This window comes from Otolemur garnettii, unplaced genomic scaffold (assembly GCF_000181295.1).
Source record: "Otolemur garnettii isolate 467f Iridium unplaced genomic scaffold, OtoGar3 scaffold00024, whole genome shotgun sequence".
Classification (NCBI taxonomy): Eukaryota; Metazoa; Chordata; class Mammalia; order Primates; family Galagidae; genus Otolemur; species Otolemur garnettii.
This window is the reverse complement of record NW_003852419.1, coordinates 1,700,606-1,708,492: the sequence shown is the minus strand read 5'-3', so window position 1 is coordinate 1,708,492 and position 7,887 is coordinate 1,700,606. Positions and strand designations below refer to the sequence as shown.

The 7,887-nt window shown below is 43.2% G+C and overlaps 1 protein-coding gene and 1 pseudogene across 4 annotated transcripts in view; one reads left to right on the top strand and one right to left on the bottom strand.

Annotated features, from left to right (window-relative positions):
- LOC100965177 overlaps positions 1–2,355 on the bottom strand; it is a 48,780-nt pseudogene extending 46,425 nt beyond the window's left edge. The window contains exon 1 of the transcript XR_001161197.2: positions 2,307–2,355. The product of XR_001161197.2 is annotated as a 40S ribosomal protein S4, X isoform-like (transcript). The remainder of the gene's footprint in view (positions 1–2,306) is intronic.
- The window catches only part of THADA (THADA, armadillo repeat containing), a 331,550-nt gene that overhangs the window by 309,468 nt on the left and 14,195 nt on the right, over positions 1–7,887 (top strand). The gene's annotated exons all lie outside the window — the stretch shown is intronic.

Sequence of the window (7,887 nt, the reverse complement as noted above, 5' to 3'; positions counted from 1 at the left end):
AAAAAAGTAAGCAAGGTTCCATCCAAATGTAAAATGGCTTTTTTTAAGCCAAAAACTAGAAACTTGCTGTTATAGAATCCTTCCACTTACCAGGTGAGAGAACATTACTACTTTATTTGTGGAAAGCTCTTTTTACTCCTTCTCTCATGGATTCCTGAAGGTGTAGGTGCTCCTTCCCATCTCTTCATTCAGGTGGGGCAGAATTCAAAGGACTAAAGGTATGGGCATGTCCCCCTTGCCATTTCATCGCATGTTTCAGTAGACAGAAGTTGGCTCTTTACAAGGCTTGACCTAGTGGTTTGTGACTAGAGGTATCTTCTGGACCCTAAAGGAGGCAGCTCCATAAGAGGGCTGCATTTGCCAAATGGCTCTAGTTGCCCAAAGATTTTTGGATCAGATCTCTCATCTTTGGTGGGAATGAAATAACAAAGCCTCACCCACCTGGAGTCTGTGGTCTTTTGCTGAGCAAAGTTCTGTCAGCTGTTTGGGACAGATGCTTTACCCCAGCTGGAAACCCGATAATGAGCAAGGCCTAAGAATCTGAGCTTCTCAGAGTGTAAGGGAAACCAAATATTAGAGGCCACAGCATTCCGACTCCGATACTTGGACGGAGCTTGTGCATTCCCTTGGTTACAGCCATTTGGGGCTCCAAAAGGCAGAGAGATTTACCCAGATCCTTTTCTCAGCAGTTGCTGGGGGACCCAAACCCCTTGTCACCTTGAAGTTCTGTTTAATCCTTCACCTTCACAGCAGTGAAAAACAATGAAAATCAGCCACACCCGTTGGAAATTCATGTCAGGGAAAGAAGGCAGGAACGGGATCAAAGCCTCTTGTAACCCAAGAATTCCTCAGCAGCTCTAGTCCCTTAATAATTATGGTTTGGAGATTTGCCAGAACGCAAAACCACTTAACATGCCATATTTAACAATGAACAGTTTTCTGTGTTCATAATAGTCACTGTACAGAGTAAATAGGCACCTTGAACAAAGGATGGATATTTATATGTGTATATAAAATAACCCACACCTACCTTAAACTTAAAATGTTTTCAGGGAAGAATGTGGCATTGGTACCCGTTTTAGGAGTTAGAGAAAAATCTAAATATTCTGCCCTCCTATCCTCACCTCTCTGGGTTTTTAAATACTAAATGGCGATTTTAAATCTGTGTTTAACCCAGAATTTCCCAAACTTATTTAACAGCCAACCCCTCCCCCCGCCACACACACACACACACACACACACCTTTGATTGTTTGTGATGTTTGAAGTATTTAATTTTAAATATCTCCTAACATTCTAAAAAGCCATTGTTCCCAAAAAGGCAAACTTTTGGGGAAATGGGGGCCAGTTGGGGCAGGGAGCAGGATTTAGACAGTGGGGGGATAGAGAAAACTAGTCCTAAATCCTGAGAGTGATGAAGGAATTTGCTGGAGGCCAGGTCTCTACATCAGCTTGGACGAACCTTGGATCCAAGTTCTACGTCAGTGTTTGTTCAATTTATCAGTCAAACATTTGTCATTGAGAACCTCCACAGTTGACCACCTCCCTAAATTGACCTAATTTTCATAGATGGAAATGTACATATTAGTACAATAGGCCTAATTCCTCATCCGCTACCTCCATATGCTGATCAGTTGGTTGCAGTCCCTAGGGTGGTCACCTTACTAAGGTTCTACTGTATATTGAATGAGTGAATGAAAAAAAGAGATACAGATTGAGAGCAGGGAGAGAAATTAAAGGTGCGAAACATTCTTAGGAGATGGTTGTCATAGATTGGAATGGGAACTAGTGAAGGAAGTAATGAAGACCCACTAAGAAAACCAAGAGGTTCCATTGTCATGAAACCCACATAAGGCAAATTATTAGGAGGGCAGGGTTGGTCAGCCAACCCAAACATTGCTGAGAGGCAGGTTAAGGAGGATGAGGATTGGGAAAATGTTATGCGTGAGAGTGAGAGAGGTTAATAGTGGGAAGCTAAAGCCAACTTCAGAGAGTTTAGAGGTAAGTAGGATGTAGGCAAATAAAAGGGCCAGGTGTGGACTGCTCTGTTACATGATCTGTCTTCTCATCCTCCTCTCCTCTATACACTTTATGGGCAGCACTTTGTGCCTCCTCTATGACCTTTATATATCCACGTTCCCTTTCTCCTGTGTTCCTCAGGCTCTCCTCCCACTCCAGTGGCTCCCTGTCATATTTATGTTACTCCCCTGCCCTAAAACCTTATTACCTAGGTCCTGCTCTGCCTTCCAGCTAATGTTGCAAAAGGTTGAGTTTATGCTGGATATCACTTGTAGAAGACAAGATTACCTGTAAGAATGAGTGGTTAGGCCAAGTACAGTGGCTCACACCTGTAATCCCAGCACTTTGGGAGGCCAAGGTGGGAGGATCACTTGAGTCCAGGAGTTCAGGGCTACAGTGAACTTTGACCATGCCAGTGCACTTTAGCCTGGGTGATAGAGTCTTGGTTTTTTTCTAAAAAAAAAAAAAAGAAAGAAAAAGAATGAGTGATTCAGGAATATGATATAAGGATAGGAAAAAGTTTGGAGTGGTTTATATATTTAATTAGGAGTCACCAGAAAATGAAGAAAAGCATGGATTACCAGGAGGCAGTGAGAATCCAACCGAGATGAAATACCATGAATTTAAGAGAGCCTAATCACCATATGGCCTCCGTTTAGCTGGAGTTGGTGGCCCAAAGTAAAACAGTAGATCAGGTTTAGAGAAAGGAGGTTATGGAGCACTGTTGAGCCTGGTAGCAGGTCAGGTTGAAAGGGGCTTTGAGGACTAGGAAAAGTACCATAGGTAGTCCGCGATATATAGAAAGAGGCAAGCAGTGGCCTGAGAGAAGGGCAGGGTCACGGATGTGGTCAGGACTGGGGGAAGGTAGTTTCAGTGGAAGAGGCAAAAGGTTAAAAAGTTGTGTTAGGAATCTTAGGCCATGTGGTGTAAGAGCTATAGCATAGAGACTGTGCCGTAAGTCCCAAATCCTAACCTGTCTCTCTGTTATAGCTCATTTATAAAACAGTGCAATCCTACCTTCAAAGGTCTTTATAATTAATACATATAATGAATACATAGGAAGCATTTATGATAGTGCCTTGCTCCTAAGGGCTTGCTAAACATGAGCAATGATACTGATGACATTTCAAAGGGATGATAAAACTTAAGAGTTTGAGATATAAGTTGAAATGGTTCTAAATCACAAGTTCTCAGATGTCATCATGGTTATTGGGAATAGAGTGAAATTGGAGAAGGAGAGTATTAAAATTGAAAAGTTTGAAGAATAGTGAAACCAAATATCGGGAGGGATGTCTTTATGGATATTGAAGTCACAAGTGTTGGTGATGACTCTTCCTCTTTGGAAAGGGCAGTTCTGTAGCTGAGGGTAACCAGAATGGGGGAAGGTGGCTAGTCCCAACTTGAGAAGGAAGTTGTTGAGGGAGGGGATTTGTCTGGGGGTGGCAGAGGAGTGTGCTGTTCTGTCCAAGTTAGTGACTGAAGCAAAGAAGGAGCAGCCTCACCTGGAAAGTGAGGAGTGTGGCACTTTCACCAGGAGGAGGAAGAAACCTGGAAAGGATGAAAACTATGGAGAATTTTCTCACAATAGTAGATTTTGATGAGAAGAACTATTTTTGGGGCGGCGCCTGTGGCTCAAGGAGTAGGGCACCAACCCCATATGTCAACAGCAGTGGGTTCAAACCCAGCCCCAGCTAAAAAAACTGCCAAAAAAAGAAAATTATTTTTTGTAATAGCTTATAAAAAAACTTCCCTGAGTGTGAGGAAAGTCAGAGTAAAGCATGAGGATAAGGGAAGTAGAATGGAGGTTTTAGAATAGATCCTGAGAAAGCCAACGGAGGGAGGCTGTTTCCCTCACCTGGATTGTGAGATGTGTGACAGGCAGGCAGCTCCCCGAGGCCCGACCACACCTCCCACTCTGGGCACACTGCAGTGTGGATTGCTGTCTTTTCCAGATCAGTGCCACTCAGCACACTGACAGATGGAGGGACCAGACCAGGAGAGCTGGGTTTGGGGGCTTCTGCTTTTAGAGAGCAGAGAGTAACAAATGGCTTTAAAGGAGAGGAAGCAGGACGCCAGCAAGCTTCATGGCTGCCTTCTCTTCCAAGAGTGCTGCTCTGTAATGTAATTGTGTTTGGACATTTTTTTCACATGATGTCAGGGAATAGCCTCCCTTAAAAGCTTTCATGAAAAAGCACAACTATAAAACAGACTCAGGCAATGAAATGGAAACCAGACGAGTGTGTCTGCTGTGTAATTTGGGTAAAGAGATTTCTCTTTTCAGCTTTGTGATCTGATCTCTGCTCTCTGCATAAAGTCTATTTCACAGGATCTACTTACGTATCAGTCTTACCATGCAGGTGATTTCAGATGCGAAATGTCCTGCTCTTTTACTGGAAAGCAAGGGTCTCCTCCTCAAATGGCTGTGCAGACCACCCTGCTAGGCTTGTGGCCTTTCTAGTCCTCGTGTCCTGAGTCTCTTGCCCTTGTGTGAGTCCAAATCCCAGCAAACAGAGGAGGAAGGCTAGTCCCTCTTCAGTCATTCTTTGACTGTACATCTTCATCTGTCCACTCTCACCTCCCTTCTTAGGGAATGTATCCTGAGGAGAAATATTCATCGAAGAGACACTTCCAGGGCACAGAATTGAATCACCCACTGTCCTCTGTTCTTTGTACACTCTCCTACTCCATCTTCATGAGGGTCCTTTCATTTCTTTTTATTCTTTATTAAACTGTATACTATTTTGAGGTATATAGCTCAGTGGCATTTAGGACATTCACAATATTGTGCAATCATCACCACTATCTAGTTCCAGAACATTTCATCACCCACCAAATAGAAACCCTGAAGCGGTCAAGTAGTCCCTCCATATCCCCCCAGCACCTGGCAACTCCCAGTCCACTTTCTGCCTGCATGAATTTTCCTATTCTAGTTATTTCATATAAATGGAATCATAATACCAGTATATGACCTTTTGTGTTTGGCTTTTTTCATCGAGCACAATGTTTATAAGGTTCATCCATGTTGTAGTGTGAATCAGCACTTTATTTCTTTTTATGGCTGAGTGACAGCCCATTGTGGAGATATACCATATTTTATTTATCCATTCATCCATTGATAGAGAGACATTTATGTTGTTTCTACCTTTTGGCTAATGTCAATAGTGCTGCTTGAATATTCATGTGTAGGCTCTTGTTTGGGTACCTGTTCTCATTTCTTTGAGGTATGTACCTAGAAGTAGAATTGCAGGTCATATGGTAATTGTGTGTTTAACTCTTTGAGAAACTGGAGGTCCCTTCCTGATGGACATTCTTCCTAGGTTTGCTCTAACAATGAGCAGCAGACGCTAAGACACAAAGAACTGACACGTTGTCCTCATTCTACTAGAACTGGAAAGAAACTAAAGGAAAAAGGACCAGGTTCGAGGAATCTTTCTGGAAATGAGGAAGGTCACTAAAGAAATTCTAATAATCAGATGAAAGTTTGGATGGGAATGGGGAGAGAATGGGGTGCTGAGAAGATTCAGGCCACTAGAAAAGATTTGACTGAGGCAAAAGAAGAACTTAGCAAAAAAGGGACTCAACGGTACAGAGTAAAGGAAAACATGAGCCCAAACATCCCTGGCTGGTACAGCCAGTCCACTGGTGACGGAGTGATGCAAGAGAGCTATGAATTTAGTTATTCCTGTAGCAGGGGGGGCAGGGGAGCCAGAAAGAAAGAGTCTTTCATGCTAAGGAGATAGGACATTTGGGCTTTGTGGAGCCACTGAAAGCTTTTAAACTGAGGCAGAATCAGGTGAGAGTTCCTTTAGACAGGTCTCCCTAACCACCGGGTAGGGGCTAGCTTGGAGTCCAGGAAGGAAGGCTGGAAGGCCACCGTCATTCTTAGAGGAAGAATGATGAGGGTGAACCAAGAAGTGCTGGTAGGGATGGAGAGAGGAGTAAGACTGAGAGGTATTTAATCATCAGGTCAGGGAGCTGTGGATGCAGAGTTGAGGGCAGAGGATGACATGCCACTCAGGAAAGTGCACACCAGGAAGCCAGCAGAGGACAGAGCTTCAAGGAGATACAGAGAGCTCCAAAGCACTGCACACATTGCCAAGGGGTCTGAGTCAGACGAGAGGTGAGAGGCTGTGGGTCTGGGGCAGGGAGGTGTAGAGTGAGGGGCTACAGACCCAGATGTGCCTCCTTTTTCTTCTTTCAGCCTGACAGATTTCAAAATGAATTCAGTATGTTTTGACCTCACTATTTTGACCTGGAGGACATGATGGTTCTATGTAAATACATATTTTTTTAAAATTTTGTTTTCTTTTTGAAACAGAGTCTTGCTCTTTCTCCTGGGCTACAGTCCAGTGGTACTAGAGTACAATGGCGTCTTTGCTCACTGCACCCTCAAACTCCTGAGCTCAAGCAATTCTCCTGCTGTGATCCCCTACCTCAGCTTCCTGAGTAGCTGGGACTTTAGGTGCTTGCCACCAGGCCTGTCTAATTTTTCTATTTTTAGTAGAAATGGGGTCTCACTTTGGCTCTGGCTAGTCACAGACTCCTGAACTCAACTAATCCTTCCCCCCTCATCCACCCGAAGTGCTAAAATTACAAGCATGAGCCACTGCACCTGGCTGTAAATAAAAATTTTTAATCTGAATTACACCAACATTGATTAATTTTCACAAAGGAATTATTTTCTAGTGTAGCTCCATCAGGCCAGTGATCAGTGAAACCATTTCTAATGTTCACTCTTATTTTCTCAAGTATCAACTCCTATGTATAAATTTAATATAGTAAAGATTTTATTTTTGTTCAAAAATTTTAGTCAATTATAGTTCTACCAGGCCCAGTTTTAGACTATGTCAGTTTTGTTTTTGTGTGTATATGTCTACCAGGTCACAATTACCCCCAGTTATTGTTGCTATTATTATTATTATTTGTAGTTTTCAGCATAAACAAAATGATTTCCTTGGTCAGTTACTGTGAAGTTTATCATGTGTTACTGCCATTGTCAGTTTAGTTTTATGTAGATTTTGACTAGCAACATTCACGGAAGGGTCAAAAACAACCTGCTCCTTCCCATTATCCCTTCCCCCATTGTCCCCACTGAAGGGCCAGTATGGAAAGGAAAGGAGGTTTTCTGGGCAGGGACCCTGCCTGGGGTCTCGACCCTTAAGACCCATCTTATCAGCTAATTTAAATCCATCCTGGAACAGTTTGATTTTTCTTTCTTTTTAGTTGGCTGAAAACCTAGAGCCTAACTGCCCTGTAGTCTCAACATCTTTCTCTCTTCCTTGACTTGAGAGAGAGGTTTTCCATGGGTCTCTCCCTTCCCTTATCTCACCCCAGGGTTCTCCATGCTGAGCAGCAGCCTAGGGCCATGTTAGCAAGTGTTTCTCATGCCTTTGGGAGCTGGACACTAGGGAAGCTGCTGGGGAATGATGGTCGCAGGTGACAGATAGGAAAGGCTTTGAGAGGCCGGGGACTAAATTTAGTTTCAAGATATAAATTCCCCAGAATCACCAGCATTTACCCTTTTGAACACTGTTTATAAATCTTAAAATCACTTTGTGAGTTTAAAAGTTGATTTGCCTGAGATATTACCATGTGTCGTGTTTGTTCTGTTTAGAACCGTGAAAGCCTAGAGGGTAAGGTGGGGGTACATATGGGACAACTTTCTGGATTCTGCATAAGGCTGGGAGATGGAAATGTTAAAGTCCTCTGGAGAGAAAAATAACCTTCTTGAGTTTTTCTGATTTTAAATTTCTAGTCTTCAGTTACACTTCAGGACTGTCCACACCCACTATCTCTGTAGCCCACCAAAATGTTGGGGGAGCCACGCAACCCCCCAGCTTGAGCTCTGCACTGTGTTCCATGCCTAGAC